Raw genomic sequence first — 18,280 nt, 5'->3', positions numbered from 1 at the left:
TTTCAGATTGATTAAAATATTTTTATTAAGATATCTTAACAAATTGGCACGCTTCTCAAGATGGGAGAGAGGGGCAAGAAATTCCAGAAATGGGAGGTCTTTTTTATGTAGTTTGAAAGGCTTTTTTCCTGTCCTCTCATGTCACGTATAGGTTGGTGTCACAAGCTAAGTGATACATACATTTGGTCCCCCATGTTCATTATACTAATAAACAAGAACAGCTAGATCTCCTTGAGAAGGTGAAAAGGAGGTCAAGACTCTAGGTTAAGTTAAAAACAGGTGAGGCAGTTTTCTATCAAATGGAGGCTAAATCTTTTATCTTAATTTAGTACCAGCCCAGAGGCAACAATCTAGGCAGATGTGTTCTTTGTTATGTAAACTAATAATCTTCCTTTCACTTTCTTGCAGAACCCAATCACCCAGCTATTCCTCACAATTTCCCCCTTTTCTTTTATAATGAGAATTTGGGGTTCTACAGATTATTAGTGATTTTTTTTTAAATCACAACCCTGTTTACTGACATAACTACTGACTTTTTCTTCTATAAAGATTTTTTACTTCCTCATTATCAGAAACATTTTCCAAGTTTGTGTGGGAGCACAAGTCAATTTTCTCATGTCTTTCACTACTTGCCTATTGACATCTATCTTGATAGATTAAATTTACCAAACTCATCCTTATTTGCATGGCTTAGCAAGCCAGCAAGTTGAGTCCCTAGTTGTCTAATTGCTAATTTTTCCACTACAGCTTAGACTCTAATCAGGACATAAATTGGGATTTCATAGCCCTAACTCCCATCCTGTGCCCAGGTACTAGACCCTTAAGTCTAGATAACAACTCCCTGACCTACCCTTTGGACAAATGTGTGTAGGCAGTAGTCCCACAAATTCAATGATATCCCTTTAGTGCTGGTTGGTCTTCCAGGAATATAGTTTCCCAGTTTCTAAACAATGGATAATATTGTTCATCTTTACTGCCAAGGGGCCATCCTAAATAAACCATACAATCATCATGATAAGTTGCTGTCCCTCCTTCGACTGACAGGTTTTTATACCAATGTCTTTAGATAGGTCTTCTTGGCTCCAAAATTGATCAAAATAAATTTCTGCATTGCACCAACCCCTAGAATAGCTAATATATTTAGTTATGTTCCTTAAATTGTTTTTCTTACAAATGGCCATTTCCCCACTTCTCTTGCAAGTCCATACTAACTCATAATCATAGTTTCCATTAACAAGTCCCCCAGTTTGCACATCTTTATGAGGGATCCATCATTACACCTCACATGAGTCTCAGTCCACTTATCTCTTTAAGTTGTAGAGTCTGGAATATGTATCCCTGCTTCTGGACATATCCAGACATTTGTTAATCCTCAGAAAAATGTCCTGGCCAGCCTGGTATAAACAATAGTCACCCTGAAATGACTTAGTCATATCACACTAGTGTTTCTCTCCTCTAGATCAGAATCCTGTTCCATAATGCCACACTCTGACCAGGAACTGAGAATCTAGTCTAAACACAGGGGGACTGGCTCCAAAGTCCAATTCTCAAACTTCTGTGGACCAACACAGTTAGCCACACCACAAGATTGGGCAATGACTTCTATCAGCTAGATTCTCCTTCCACCATTACTAATACCCATTATCTAAATCAGAGATAGGACTCTCCCTAGTTAGGATCTATGAAGGCTCATGAAGGATATAATCATGCCACCCAATAATCTCGACCTCTTTTTCTCTCAATGATTAACATCTTCACCCTGCCTCTCATCCTCCTTTCCATGAGGAGAGGGGTATAAGTAGGGGTGTCATACTTACAGAATCAGGGGGAGTTACAGATACAGATCTCCTGACTAAGCAATGTAGACATAGGCAAGAGATGGTGGACATGAATTGGTGCAGTATCTCTCCTTCCCTCTTTTTCTACCCTGGAGACATTCAATGTCCTTCAGCATCTTCTGAATCTGTTCCAAAAAGATCCTCTTCAAATCAGATGACTTGTTAAACCCTTGCCTTCTGGTAAATAAACTATTTAACAATTTACTCAGATCAAAACAAATGTTTGCTGTCACAAGACAATGAGATTTTGGAGCTTATTACAATTTATATTTTGCCTTATTCACTGTCCTATTGACATACATACACACTTCACTTAAATACAATAAACTTCCATTCGTGTTTTACTACATGAGCAAACTCCCAATGAGAATTATCATTTTAACTTAGGTATGTATCATATACATTTCTTAACCTTTTGTTCTCATTACAATAATGACTCAAGCATTCTTAACCAAAATGAATTTCTTTCCAAAATATTCCCATATTTTCCTTTTCCTGATGTACTTTTTTCTGACTTATATCCCTTTCCTAAATCAGAGCTTGAAACTGTAATTATCCTAAGAACTTCCCATTCTTCTTTTTTCCCCCCAAATATTCTCTCTAACATAAAAATTAAGGAAATTTAATTTGTATCTAAACATGTAACTAATAACAGGTGACAGAGCCACACACCTAACCTAACTCTGGATATTAAATACAATTCACCTAAAACTTCTTTTTCTGGTTTGTTTAGTAACTCTAAAGATCCAGGCCATCCAAGGAAAATTCCTTTCTGGATATAATAATTAATTGTCAGTGTACAGGCAGTGTACAATGTGAGTAGTCAAATATCTTAGGTCAGATTTATTCTTTCAGGTGAGATATTATCCATACATCACTTTAGGGAAATCAAGTCAATAGGATCCAGCCTCAGGCCAAACTGAAAAATCAACCCTTCAAACATACATCCCTGTTCACCTGACATCTTCAGCCCATTTGCTTCTTTGGCTCTAAGAACAACATATTGACCCAGTAACATTTCCTTTTTGCTAACCATAATATATGATGTAAAGAGAAAATTGATTAAAAGTCTCATGATCTAAAATTGTTGTTTTGATAACTTGAACTTCTAGTGAGTCCAATCCACTAAATTCCAATTATAGTCTAAATGGGGTTCCAATTAGTGAATGCCCTACCTAGAGATCTGAATGTATTTCCTGGGTTCTTGCTAAAACCAGGTATTCTAACTATGACTAGCCCTACAGGCCCTACAGGCCCTACAGGCCTCATCTGCTACCTCTTACTAGAGACATCCCTTTGTCTGAAATTATATCTATTCTATCTTTATATAAAGATGGTGTATCACATTCCCCTTGACTAGAGAACCCTCCTTCTAGTCTCTTGTATTTTACAAAAATAAACACTTCCTTTGGACAGGAGATTGCATAGAAAAGTCTCATATTATCTTTCTTTTGTTTATTTTTCTCATATTACATAGGTGCTTTTACTTCAAGGCAAACAACCAGTTTTGGAACATATATATATATATATATATCCAAAATACTCCTAATTCACATATATAGCTAAAAACTACTATATATAAACTTGTTAATTACCAGCCATCCTTAACATACAAAATATTATTTTTGTTTTTGCAAGGCAGTTGGGGTTGTGTTACTTGTATAAGGTCACACAGCTAGACAATTGTTAAGTATCTGATTTGAACTCAGGTCCTCCTGACTCCAGAGCTGGTGCTCTATCCACTGCTCCACCTGACTGATCCCTAACATACAAATTGCTTTCATAATTCCTTAAAACCATTAGAACATCTTAGGTGACTTTAAATTTCCAACATGTGTTATTAATTCCAATACAACAAAATAGCATTAAGAATCACACAAATTGGGGTGGCTAGGTGGTGCAGAGGATAGAGCACCGGCCCTGGAGTCAGGAGTACCTGGGTTCAAATCTGGTGTCAGACACTTAATAATTGCCTAGCTGTGTGGCCTTGGGCAAGCCGTTTAACCCCATTGCCTAGCAAAAACCTAAAAAAAAAAAAGAATCACACAAATTGCTAGATTGTACAAAGCAATCCTTCCATTATTACATATTCATGAATCCACAGATCTATCCCAGAAGGGGAAATAATATTTGATATTTCCCGTATTGCTTTTCAAAGCAATCACATGTTAATCCCAGACTTTAACAGTACAGTCTTTAAATAACATATATTCACAAGAGAACCAAATATTATAAATATAATCTCTTTGCAGTTACAAAAGAATATCACATACTTGAGAAATACATCTTACTCATCCATGTTACATTACAGTGGGACCACACAATTGCTATTTTCTTCATTCATCAGAGCCCCCCCACATCAACTGTCTGCAGTTACCAATAGGGAAGTACACATTCTACTTTAAAAGTAAACATGCATTATTAATTTAGATTAAACATAAGATTCATATTTAATCATCTCATTCCCCTTAGACCAAGAACAAAATGACTGTCCAACTATCTTTATACTTTTGTCTTCCAGACTTCAATCCTCAGATCCTCTCAGAGTTCATTTCAACCATATGATACATTTAAAGCTCCAATGAAATTACAACTAAACTTCCCAACAGTTTAGTTTGATAAAAGCTTTAGAATACATTATATACACAGAACCCAGCACTCATGTTCTGAAAACTCCATTCAAAATAAAAATATGATTGTTAGCATTAGCTTTTCCCAAAAATAAGTCAGTAAATATCCCTGATAACTTAAGTATTTTTCTTCTTAGTTAACTAAATAACATTTTCCTTTAACTCAAAGCTATTACAAGAGAGTTTTAAAATCCCAAACCACTTTAACAATCTAGGTTATTTAATCCTCCCCCCATTCTTTACAAAATTTGTCAGAATGAAACAATACTAACATCCCTCTTTTATTTTATTATTATTATTTTTTTTATTTTTTAGGTTTTTTTCAAGGCAAATGGGGTTAAGTGGCTTGCCCAAGGCCACAAAGCTAGATAATTAATAAGTGTCTGAGGCCAGATTTGAACTCATGTATTCCTGACACCAGGACCAGTTCTCTATTCACTGTACCACCTAGTCACCCCAATATCCCTCTTTTAAAACCTTCAGAGTGATGCCCAAAACTCCACTTCAAAAATCTTAAGAATAGTTAAGAGTCACGAATGCAGAACAGTTAGACCATGTGGCCAGAGCAAAGACATTCATTAAACATAATTTCCTTTCAATAAATGTATCTCCTAATCCATGAATTTTGTTTTTTTTCTTAATTCCAAATCACATATCACACTTATGGCAGGGTCTCTTTCCCATTAAGACCCTTTAAGTCTCTTTCCTTTAAAGGCTTAAACACTTTAAATCACCCCAACCCTGCCTTCCATGGGCTGATGGGACATTCCTCACCTGAACTCAGTTTAGAATTCAAGTATTAACAAGATGATGGATAGAATCAAGACTGCCACATGTCCAACCCCACCCCCACCCCCTTCCCACAACCCAGGGAGAATACATGGGGTCTTTCCCAGATAGTCAAAAGGATAAGAAATCTTCTGTCCTATAACTTCTCAGTCTTTCCCTTAAAAGTTATTTCTCTCTTTTAAACTCTCCCCACAACCACAGCTTTATCTCCTTATGAATCCCCCTCCTCCTTTCTCTTTAACTATACACACCAACACAACTAGCACGATCTCAGTGAAGGAGGGGCTTACACTACAGACTTACAGACTTACAGATGCTACAGATTACTTCCTCCTCTCCCTTGCCTTCTGAATTTCCTGGACCCAACTTCCAGCTCCTACAGTTTAAAACTTCGATGGAGTTCCCAGATCCAGAAATACCTAAAACAGACACTTACACAAGACAGGAGATAGAACAAACAGGAACACACCCTAGCATGAGAACATTCTAAATTCACTCATACAGCACTGAATCCCATCAGCTTCTTTCCTTCCAGTTTCCTTGGCTACTGACCACATGGCTCCCTTGCCCCACCCCCACCCCCCTAGTCTGGAGGCAACCTTAGCCCTTTAATATTTTGGAGAAATTCCTAGAGAGGGAATCCAAATCCCCCTGCTTATTTCAGGGTACTCTCTTATCCTCTGATTATCCTCTAGCCTCTCCTCTGGGATAGATTCCAACCTGGAGGACTTCTCAGTCCATCTGGCTCCAATGCCAACTTAGAGATCTTCCACTTACCTCAGTTCTACTCCCAGGATTTAAATCACTCTCAGCTCCAAACCCAGGCCAACATTCCTAGGAATTTCTGAGATATTTCCCTAGTAAAGAACACCAGGAATATTTCTTTAAAAAGGGAGGACAGTAAAGAGATGAGAGGAAGGGAGAGATTAAATGGGATAAATTGTATCACATGAAGAGGTGCAGAGGACCTATTGCAATACAGGAGAAGAAGGGAGGAGGTGAAAACCAACTGATTCTTTCTCTCATCAGATTTGTCTCAAAGAGGGATTAACACACATACTCAGTTGGGTTTAGAACCTTATATTACCTTTCAAGTGTTAAGAGGGGAAGGGGAGAGGGGAGGAGAGACTGATAGAAGAGAGGGGAGGAATAAGGGGAAAAAGGAAATGGGGAAATAAGAGACAGGGATTAAACATACTGAAGGAGGTGGTATGCAGAAACAAAATACTGGGGAAGAGCTAAAAAGTGCAAAAACGGGAAAAATACAAATGGAAGGGAGATAACATGGAGGGTAATAAAGAGTTAAAAATTATAATTTTGAATGTGAATGGAATGAACTCTCTCCTAAAATAGAAGCAGATAGCAGAGTGGGTTACAAAACAGAATTCTACTACATGCTGTTTACAAGAAACAAATTTTAATCAGTGAGATAAAGTCATAGTAAAGACAAAAAGTTACAACAAAATAAATTTTGCTTGAGCTAAAGTGAAAAAAGCAGGAGTAACAAACCTTATATCAGAAAAAGTAGTAGCAAAATGCAGCTTATTAAAAGAAATAAGGAAAACAAAACTATAGCCATTTAAAAGGTACCATAAATAATGAAGTAATTTCAATACTAAATATATATTCCCTTAATGATATAGCATCCAAAACTTAGAGGCGAATCTGAATGAGTCACCAGAAGACATATACAGCAAAACTCTACTACTGGGGGACCTCAACTTCCCTCTATCAGAATTAGATCAATCTAACCATAAAATAAATGAAAAGGAAGTTAAAGATGTGCATAGAATGTGAGAAAACTTAGATATGATAGATATCTGGAGAAAATTGAATGGGGATATAAAGGAATAAAACATGTTTCCCTGCAGTACATGGTACCTACACAAAAATTGTCCATGTATTAGGGCATAAAAACCTCATAATCAACTGCAGAAGGACAGAAATATTGAATACATCTAGTTTAGAATGATACATCATTTCCAGAAACATGCAGTAAATGACTATAGAAATATTGACCTAAAACTAATTAGAAATTAAATATCTTAACTGTAAAGAATGAATGCATCATATAACAGATCATAGAAAGAATTCATTATCTCTTGCATGACAATAACAATAATGAGACAACATACCAAAACTTATGAGATACAACCAAAGTAGTTATAAGACAATATATTATATCTCTAATATACTGTTAGATATAACAATATATGATTAAATATATGATTAAATGAATAAAAAATAGAACAAGGAAATCAATGAAATGAGCATGCAACTTAAAGAAGAACAGATTAATTAAATCTGTTAATTTCCCCTTCCAATTAAATTAAATATCAATTAAATATCAAATTAAAAATTATGAAAATTAATGGTAAAATTAAGAAAATCTAATATTGCAATAAAAAATAAAACCAACAGTTTTTTATGCAAAATCCAATAACATAGCTAAACTTTAAGTTAATTAGCTTAAAAAAAGAAAGAAAACCAAATTACCAATGTCAAAAACAAAAAAAAAGATGAATTCACTGCCAGAGAGGAAGAAATTTTAAAAAATAATAATTCTGAACTCTGATCCAACTATATGCCAAAATTTTGATAATCTAAGTGAAGTGGATGAATATTTCCAAAAACATAAATTGTTCAGGTTAAAAGAAGAGGAAGTTAAATACCTAAGTAAACCTATCTCAAAAAGAAATTCAACAAGCTATCAATGAACTCTCTATGAAAAAACCTCCAGCACCAGAGGGATTGATAAGTGAATTCATCAAACTTTCAAGGACAATTGGTTACAATTCTACATAAACTATTTGAAAAAATAATGAAATCAGCACTCTGTCTAACTTCTTCTACAACAACAATATGGTGCTGAGACCTACACCAGGAAGAGTCAAAACAGAGAAAGAAAGTTATAGATCAAATTTCCTTAATGAATATGAATGCAAAAATTGTAAATAAAATATTAACAAAGTGATTGCAGCAAGTTATTACTAGGATTATGATCAAGGATTTATGCCAGGAATACAAGGTTCAATATTAGGAAAACAGCAAAATTGACTTTATCAATAACAAATCTATCAGAAATCATATGATTATTTCAATAGATATTGAAAAACCTTTTTACAAAACAGCACCTTTCCTACTAAAAGCAGTAGAATGAAGGAGTAAATGGATTATTTCATAAAATGATAAACAAGATCTTTCTGAAACTACCAACAAGCATTATATGCAATGGGGATAAGTTAGAAAAATTTCCCAAAAAGATCAGGGATGAAGCAAAGATGCCCTTTATCACCATTATTATTCAATATTTGTTTTAGAAATATTAATTTTAACAATAAGACAAGAAAAAAATTGAAAGAATTAAAACTGAAAATGAGGAAACAAAGCTCCTCCCTTTGCAGATTATATGGTTGCATACCTAGAGAACTCTAAAAAAATCATCTAAAAAACTAGTGGAAACAATCAGCAATTTTTCAAAATTGTATGATAGAAAATAAATCCACCTACACCTTCAGCATTTCTATATATTACTAAAAAGATCCAGTAGCAAGAGAATGAAAGAGAAATTGCATTTAAAATAACCAGACTATACAAAATACTTGGGAATCTACCTGTCTAGATTTATGAAATTTTATGAAAAAAACTCAAAGTTATATTTCACACAAGTAAAATCACATCTAAATAAATGGGTAAATGCTCCTGGGTAGAATAAATTAATATAATACAAATGATAATTCTACCTGAATTAAGCTACTTATTTAGTACCATACTAATCAAAATTCCAAAAAATTACTTTAGTGAGGTAAAAAAAAAATTGTAACTAAATTCACATGGAGGAATAAAAGGTCAAGAATATCAAAGGAATTAATAAAAAATGCAAAAGAAGGTGACTTAATTATACCAGATTTAAAATTATATAATAAACTTTAGTCATCAAAACTGTCTGGTACTGGCTAAGAAATAGAGTGGTAGTGCTGGTGGGTCACCTAGGTGGTGCAGTGGATAGAGCACTGGCCCTGGAGTCAGAAGTACCCGAGATCAAACTTAATTGCAGACACTTAGCAATTACCTAGTGATCTTGTCCATTCAGTTAATCACGCTATTGCCTTAAATAAATAAAATTTAAAGAAAAAAACGAATAGTGTAGTAGATGAGTGGAATAGATCAGGTACAAAAGAGACAGCAAGAAATGCCTATAATAATCTACTCTTTTATAAATCCCTAAATTTTGAGCTTCTGGGATAAGAACTCCCTCTTCCATAAAAAAATAATGGGAAAACTAGAATATAACATGGTGGAAACTTGGAATAGACCAGCATCTCACACCCTATACTAAGAAATGCATGTAGGATTTATACATAAAAGAAAATATTATAAACATAGTAAGAGAACAAGGAATAGTTTACCTGCCAGATTTATAGAAAGAGGAACAGTTTATGACCAAAGAAGAGATAGAGAACATTATAAAAAATCAAAAAGAAACTAGATAATTTGGATTACATTAAATTTACAAAAAAAAAAGGTTTTTTTCACATGGTAACCAAGATTAAAAGGAGTATAATAAATTGTAAAATACTTTTTACAACTAGTGATTCTGACAATGGACTGATTTATAAACTATATAGAGAACTGAATGAAATTTAATGAAAAAGAAGTCATTTCTCACTATTGATAAATGGTCAAAGGATATGCAAAGGCAATTGTAGAAAGAAGAAATCAAAGCTATCTTAGTCATATGAAAAATTGCTGCAAAGCATTATTGATTAGAGAAATGCAAATTAAAGCATCTCTAAGGTAGCACCTCACAACTCTCAGATTGGCCAATATGAAGAAAAAGGATATTGATCAGTGTTGGAGGTAATGTGGAGAATCTAGTAACTAATGCATTGTTGGAGGAGTTGGGAACTGATCCAACCTTTCTGGAGAGCAATATGAAATTATGCCTAAAAGGCAATAAAATGTGCATGCTCTTTGATCCCAAAATGCCACTTCTGGGTTTATATCCTGAAGAAATCATGAAAGAGAAAAAAAAATGTACACAACATATTCATAATAGATCACTTTTGTAGAGGAAAAGAATTGAAAATTGAGGAAATACCCATCAATTGGGGAATGACTGAAAAAATTGTGGTATGTGATGGAATACTATTATTCTATATGAAATCAAGAGGGATGGAATTTCTGAAAAGCCTGGAAAGACTTCCATGAATTGATGCTGAGCAAGATGAGCAGAACCAGAAGAACATTACACACACTAATAACAACATGGAGTGATGATCAACCATGACTACTTGTTCATTCCATTACTGTAATAATCAGGGACAATCTTAGGGGATATGGGATGGAGAAGACCATCTGTATCCAAAGAAGGCACTGTGCAGTTTAAATGAAGACAAAAGATTATTATATTCAAGTTTTAAGAATTGTCATGTATTATGTAATTTTTTTATCCCTAATTTTTTCTCTCTTCCTTTTGGATTTGATACTTCTCTCAAAACATGTCCAATTTCAATCAGTGCTTATCATGATTGCAATTATAAAGCCTATATCATATTGTCTTCTGTTATAGGGAGGTGGGAGGCAGAGAAATTGTAAAACTCAAAACCTTGCAAAATTATTGGTAGAATCTTCCATTTTATGTAATTGGAAAAACAAATAAAATATTTGTATACTATAAAAATGAAATTATCAAGTAAAGTTGGCCCAATATTCTAGAAGCAGAGCATAAAATAGAAATTGAAAGAATTGATTGATCACATCCTGAAAGAGATTACAAGATGGAAACAACCAGAAATGTTATGGCCAAATTTCAGAGCTCACTAATCAAGGACAAAATATTGCAAATAATCAGAAACAATTCAAGTATTGCGGAGCCACAGTCAGCATAAAATAAGATTTAGCAGCTTCTATTAAGGGATCATGGGAATTGCAATACGATATTCCAAAAGGCAATACAGTTTGGAATACAGTCAAGTATCAACTACTCAGCAAAACCGATCATAATACTTTTAAGAGAAAGTCATCCAGTGAAATAGGAGACTTTGGAACTTTCCTGATGAAATGACCAGAGGTGAGCAAAACATTTGACAAGACTCAAGTGAAGCCTAAAAAGACCAACACAAAAGGCAAATCATAAGGGTCTTATGACATTGAATTTCTTCTATTCCTGAATGAGAAGATAATACTGATAACTCATATATTTTCTTATTTATTAGGACAGTTGGAAGGAGCATATAGAGATTTTAAAAGAATAATTTATTAAATTTAAAAGAATAATATATTAAAAAGATGTAGTTAATGAAGAAGAGAAGAATACACTGAGAGAAAGGGAAAGGGGTAGATAGAGTGGAGTAAGTTATTTCACATAAAATGCAAGAAAAAGCTTTTTTCGGTGTAGTAAAAGAGGGGGAAGGTGAAGGCAATGAGTGAGACCTATTCTCATATAAACTGATTCAGAGAAAATAATATACACACTCAGTTGAGTATAGGAATATATCGTAGAGATAAGCAGGAGAGGAAAGTAATGGGGTAATGGGAGAAAGGGGATGGAGAAGGGGTATAAGCAATAGAAGGGAAGGAAGATTGTGGGTGGGGGTGCAAAACACTTTTGAAGAGGGAATATGTGAAAGAGAGTGAAGAGAATAAATGGGGCCTAGGGAAATAGGGTTAGTAACAGAAACCTGGGAAAAATATTGAAACAAGTATTTCTGATAAAGACTTCATTTCTCAAATATAAAAAACTGAGTCAAATTTATTTAAAAAATGACCCATTCCTCAATTGATGAATCATCAAGAGATTTAAACAGTTTTTAGTTGAAGTTGTCTATGCAATCTATTTAAATCATCACAAAATATCCTAATTATTGATAGGAGATTTGCAGGTTGGAACAATTTTGAGGTACTACCTTATACCTATTGAATTGGCTAAAAGAATAGAAAATGACAAATGTTAGAGGGGATGTAGGAAAAAGTGAAACACTAATCTACTGCTGGAAGAACTGTGAAAAGATTCCACAATTTTGTAGAGCAATTTGAAACTATGACCAAGGGGCAATAAAACCATGCCTACTTTTTGACCTAGCAATGCCACTCCCAGGTCTATATTCCAGAAGAAAAGAAAAACAGGAAGGGAAAGGCTCAATATATATAAGTATATTTATTGCAGCTCCTTTCTGATGTAAATGAAGAGGAAGTTGAAGGGAAGACCATATGTTAGGGGATGACTTAAGTAATTGTGGTATGAGATTAAGATGAAATGTTTTTCTGTTTTAAGAAATGATGAGAGGGCTCCTTTATAGCAGCTCTACCAAAAATATTCCAAAATTCCTAAAATTATGGCTTTAACTAAAATTTTGAGAGAGAGAACCTACATAAAGATCCAATGAGGCAAGTCTCCAGCCCACAGTAACCTGGAAAATCATGGGAAAGTTCTGTTCCATGGGGGTGGAGGGGGTGGCAGCACAACCAGAATTATTATGCAGGTGATATCTGGGAAAAACCTGCTGAGTGCCTTGGCCCCTGGGTCCCTGGGTACACTGGCTCCAGCAGAAATAGTTTTCTGACCAGGCAACCCAGAGAACCCCAAGTACAATTTGGAAGATCAACAGGGAAACCTCTCCAGAGTGAGTGGGAGGTAGTGTGGCCCTCAGCTCAGTCCAGATTCCAGGAAAGAGAAACAGATGCATAGAACAGCCTGGCAGCTACTCCCAGAGTGCTAAATACATGGAAAGTAAGGGGATAAGGGTAAACTGTCAAGATCTCTCCTATAGCTCTGGGACAGGACCCTTGTTCTTTGTTCATATTCAGACACTGTTCACAGTCTGATGGCCCCTATTGCCATAGAGTAGATAACCTCCTCCAGGGCAAAGGGTGTGCTTGTAGTCATTCAAAGACCAGAGCAGAGACCAGCATAGCAGTCTCAAGACTTTGAAGAAACTGAGGTCCTTGTGGGGGTATCCCAATAATACTCAAAAGTTTGGAAAGCACACAAACCAGACAGAGGCTGGGGAAATGGGTAAGCAGAAAAAAAGGAACCTGACTATAAACAATTACTTTGGTCCCATGAAGCACCAAAATACACACTTGGAAGATGATAAAATTCCAGCTTCTGCATCTCAATCGTCCAAGAAATATACAAGTTGGTATAAGGCTATTTCTGAGGTCAAAAAATATTTTGAAAATCAAGCAAAGGAAGTAGAAGAGAAACTGGGGAGAGAAATAAGGGAGATGCATGAAAAAAACATTAAAATCAAGTCAGCAGCTTAGTCAAGGAGATCCTAAAAATGCTGAAAAAAACTAACATACTAAAAACTAGTTTAGGTCAGATGGAAAAAACAGTGCAAAAAGTTGAGAAAAAAAATAGCTTCCAAAGCAGAATTGGCCAGATGGAAAAGTAGATAAGAAAACTCCCTGAAGAAAACAAATCCTTCAAAAGCAGAATGGAGCTAAAGGAAGCTGATGACTTTGAAATGAATCAAGACACAATAAAACAACATGAAAAGAATGAAAAACTAGAAGAAAACATGGAATATCTCATTGATAAAATGAATCTGGGAAACAGATCCAGAAGAGACAATTCAAACATTTTTAGACTACTTGAAAGTCATGATCAGAATTTCAATAGGAAAATTGTCCTGATATTGAAGCATAGGGCAAAATAGAGAGAATCCACCAATTTCCTACTGAAAGAGATCCAAAAAAAATAAACCCCAGGAATTTTATAGCCAAGTTCCATAACTCCTAATTCAAAGAGAAAATTTTACAAGAACAAAACAATTCAAATACTTTAGTACTACAGTCAAAATTACACAGGATTTAGCAGCATCCACATTAAGGGCCCATAGGGCATGTAATATAATATTCCAGAAGACAAAGGAGCTTAGAATGCAACTGAGAAACAACTATCCAGCAAAACTGAACATCCTCTTCCAGGGGAAAAGATGGACATTCAGTGAAATAGAGGAATTTCAAATGATCCTGTTGAAACAGCCAGAGCTGAACAGAAAGGTTGATCTTCAGGTAAAGACGGGACTCAAGTGAAGCATAAAGAGAGTGGACAAGAAGATAAATTATGAGTGATTTAATGATGATGAACTGCATGTATTCCTGAATTGGAAGATGATACACACAATACTCATATGAATCTTCTCATTTATTAGAGCAATTAGAAAGAACTTTTATAGTTGACACATGGGAGAGAGCAGAATTTGAAGGTATAATATATTTTTTTTAAATGGAGTCAATAGGTGAAAAGAAAGTGTACTGGGATAAAGGAAAAGAGAGGTAGAATAGATTAAGGTATTTCATGTAAGAGTCAAGAAATAGCTTTTGCAATTATATGGAAGGGTGAGGGGGAGTGAGAGAATCTTCATTCTCTTCAGAAATAACTCAGAAAGGAAACAACATATATATTTAACAGGGCATAGAAATCTAGAAGAAAAAGGGGAGAAGGGATGGGGGGAAGGGAAGGGGAAGGTAGAGGTTAGAAGCGAGAGTAGATCATGGGAGAGGATAGTCAGATATAACACATTTTCTTTTTTTTACTTTTTGCAATCTGGTGGGATTGGTTGGCTTGTCTGGGACAATGGGGCTGGGTGGTTGCTGGGTCTCTAGGGTGGAATGTAGGCTTGGGACCTCTTGTCCCCAGGGCCCTTACTCTGTCTGCTGTGCCACTCAACTATTACACAGCACAATTTTGAAGAGGGATAGAGTGAAAGAGAAAATATAATAATTGGTTGTGGGGAGAAATGGATGGAAGGAATTACAATCGGCAACATTGACTGTGGAAAAATATGGAAGTAGCTTCTCTGATGGATTTATGATCAAGAATGCAATCCACCTGAGACAGAGCTGATGGTATTGAAACACAGACTGAAATACATTTTTTTCACTCACTTTATTTCATGTGAGGTTGTTTTTCCTTTTGTGGGGAAAAGGGGGATTATACTTATTCTTACAGAAAGATTATTTTAGTATTGTGCAAATAAATAAAAATGTAAATTAAAACAGAAATGATGTTCTTCATTGTGGTAGGGTGTGTATAGGAACTATAGACGATTTAAACATGACTTATCAACATTTTTAAAGAAATGCTATGTAGACAAGGGGGAGAAAGGGGGGTATAGAATAATGTGAAATTCAAATATGCAAATGGATGAATGCTGAAAAACTATCATAGAATGTATTTGGAAAAATTAAAAATAAATTTCAAATTAAAGAAAGGGTGATGCAGCATTATTTTGCAGTGAATCCAGAAAAAAAGAAATGCTATATAATTGTTGAGCAAAACTTCCTAGATTTACCTTCCTCTAGTCTTAGATGGTTCTGGTAATTGACATTTGAAGACAGCAAGTCATTCTCTCTTGTATGATTTCTAATCTGTTATTTTGTAAATGTAAAAAAAAATCACTGAAGGTGATAAGATCTTACACTATTTCTGTTAATATCTCAAGACCTACCAGAATAATATGTTAATTGTCCATCTGTTGTCATCTCCCCACATCATAATACAGGGTCATTCCTTTTTCCACAAAGGGTCATAGAATTATAAAACTACATTCCATGCCCTACCTTCCTCCAGTTTTGGCTGTTTCTCATACCTGGAATGCTCATCCCACACATCCATCATCTTTTAATTTTCCTGACTTTATTGAAGATATAAATTAGATCAAGATGGCAGATTAAGATGTCTGAACTCTACTAAATTCCCCTCCAAACAAAGTTAAAATAATGCATTAAACTGAATTTTAGATGAGCAGAAACAACAAGAAGAAAGGGTGAAATTTTCCATTCTAAAACAAATGACAAGTTCTACAAGAAAAATCATTCTCAGTGCAACTAGGTGATGCAGTGTTTAGAGTACCAATCCTGAAGTCAGGAGGATCTGAGTTCAAATCCAACCTCAGACACTTAATAATTGCCTAACTGTGTGACCTTGGGCAAGTCACTTAATCCTATTGCCTTAAATAAATAAAATTAAAAAATGAAGGATCATCCTTTTGTGATGAAAAATGCCATCCATATTCAAAGAAAAACCATGAAATCTGAATGCAGATCAAAGCATACTCTTTTTTAATTTTTTTAATTTTCTAATTTCTTCTTTTTTTTTCCTTTTTTGGATTCTTCTTTAACAACATGCCTAGTGTGGGCATATGATTAATATGATTGTACAGGTATAATCTATGTCAGATTACATGCTATTTTATAGAGGTAAGCAGAAAAGGAAAGGAGGGGAAAAATTGCTACTGAAAATTTTACAAAAATGAATATTGAAAGTTATCTTTACATACAATTGGAAAAAAATAAAATATTAAGATTTAAAAGAAAGTTCATTCTCACTGGGGTGAGAATAACTGGCAGGTTATGCCAAAAGAGAATGTGTCCCAGCCTCCCAAAACTTCCCAACAGAGAAGTTTTCAACTTCAGACAAAGACAGAGCCTATATAACAAAGAATAAATAAGAGGGAAACGATGTTCAGAGCAAATGACTAATAGAAAAAAGTTTGACATTATATACTGTCTTTCATGCCATAATATTCTAGTTTTGCATAAAAAGGTAGAGGTGTCTTTAAGAATAATTTTCAAACCTAAAAAAAGTTTAAAAATAATTCTCAAAGAAGCAAAACATACCCCTGCTTCCATCCCAGGAAGGGGTAATTTCTGTGAACCAAGCCCATTAGAAATAGTCATTGGGATAAATTCATTTTGAAGGAAAATATTCTGCTGACATCTCCCCAGGAGAAAGGAAAAGAAAGTGCTATTAGCTTTATATCTAAGCTGAGACAGCAGCATGAAATCATATGGACACTGTAGGGTTATCTTCCCCAAAGAGTTTCATTTCATATAAATTGCAGGAACCCTGACACACACATTAAAATTTACTATGGTTAAATGAGGGAGGGAGGGGCAGGGGGGAGGGAGAGGGAGATGCAGAGGGAAAGAGAGAAAAGAGACTTTGAGTAATAACTTCCATTATCACCTGATAGTTATTTTTGACCCACTCCTTGAGGGTATATCGTAACATGAATTTTCCAGTCCAAATAAAATGTTTCATTTTCTTTTCTTATTTTTTAAAAGCCTTCATAGTTATTTCTGAGAAGTTCCTTTCCTCATCCAGTCCTCCCCACCCTCACCATCAAAACTTTCCTTGTGAAAAAAGAAAATAATATAATATATTATAATGTTCATATCAGGAAGTATATAATATTCTTCCCAGATAAATCTCTACCTTTCAGAGATGAAGAGCAAACTATGCTTCATTATATGTCCTTTGGACTTTTCATTGGCCTTCCAGTTATTCAGTTTGACTTCCTGAAATGTATTTTGGTAGACTTCCAAAAAAATTAATTTAACTGCAGGAAGAATTGGAGCAGTATAAAGTCACAGCTCTTTCTTTATTTTTATCTCTTTGTATTAGTTCTTAATACTTAATCAACTTTCTTCAGTCTTTCTACAATACTTCATTTGAAACCCTAGTGGTGCCATGTCCTTGAGTGCAATACTTCTACTTTGTCTATTCAAACATATCTGGCTTCATTCCAGAAAATCATTTATAGCATATCTCAGTGGATTTTCTTATTTTACTGTGGCTCTGGGGGGAAATAAGGTGGAAATAATTACCAAGAGCAAGTCTTATACTTTACCCTATTCTCAGTCAGGAAATAAGAGGAAACATTAATATTTTGTATTTTATTAAGTCTTTAACAAGCAGCAGTTGCCTACTATGTGCAGAATGCTGTTATAGATAAGATTTTTCCCTTGGCCCAATTCCCTTTTCCATTCTATCCTTTGTTGAATTAATTAACTTCTTTAATGTCAATTATCACATCCAAGTATATGATTTCGAAGTTGATATTTTCATCTTTGAACTCTCTTCAAGAGCTTCAGTCTTATAACTTTTTTTTTAGGTTTTTGTAAGGCAAATGGTGTTAAGTGGCTTGCCCAAGTCCACACAACTAGGTAATTATTAAGTGTCTGAGACCAGATTTGAACCCAGGTACTCCTGACTCCAGGGCCGGTGCT

The sequence above is a fragment of the Macrotis lagotis genome, chromosome 1, assembly GCF_037893015.1.
Source record: "Macrotis lagotis isolate mMagLag1 chromosome 1, bilby.v1.9.chrom.fasta, whole genome shotgun sequence".
NCBI lineage: Eukaryota > Metazoa > Chordata > Mammalia > Peramelemorphia > Peramelidae > Macrotis > Macrotis lagotis.
This window is presented reverse-complemented; position numbering follows the sequence as displayed.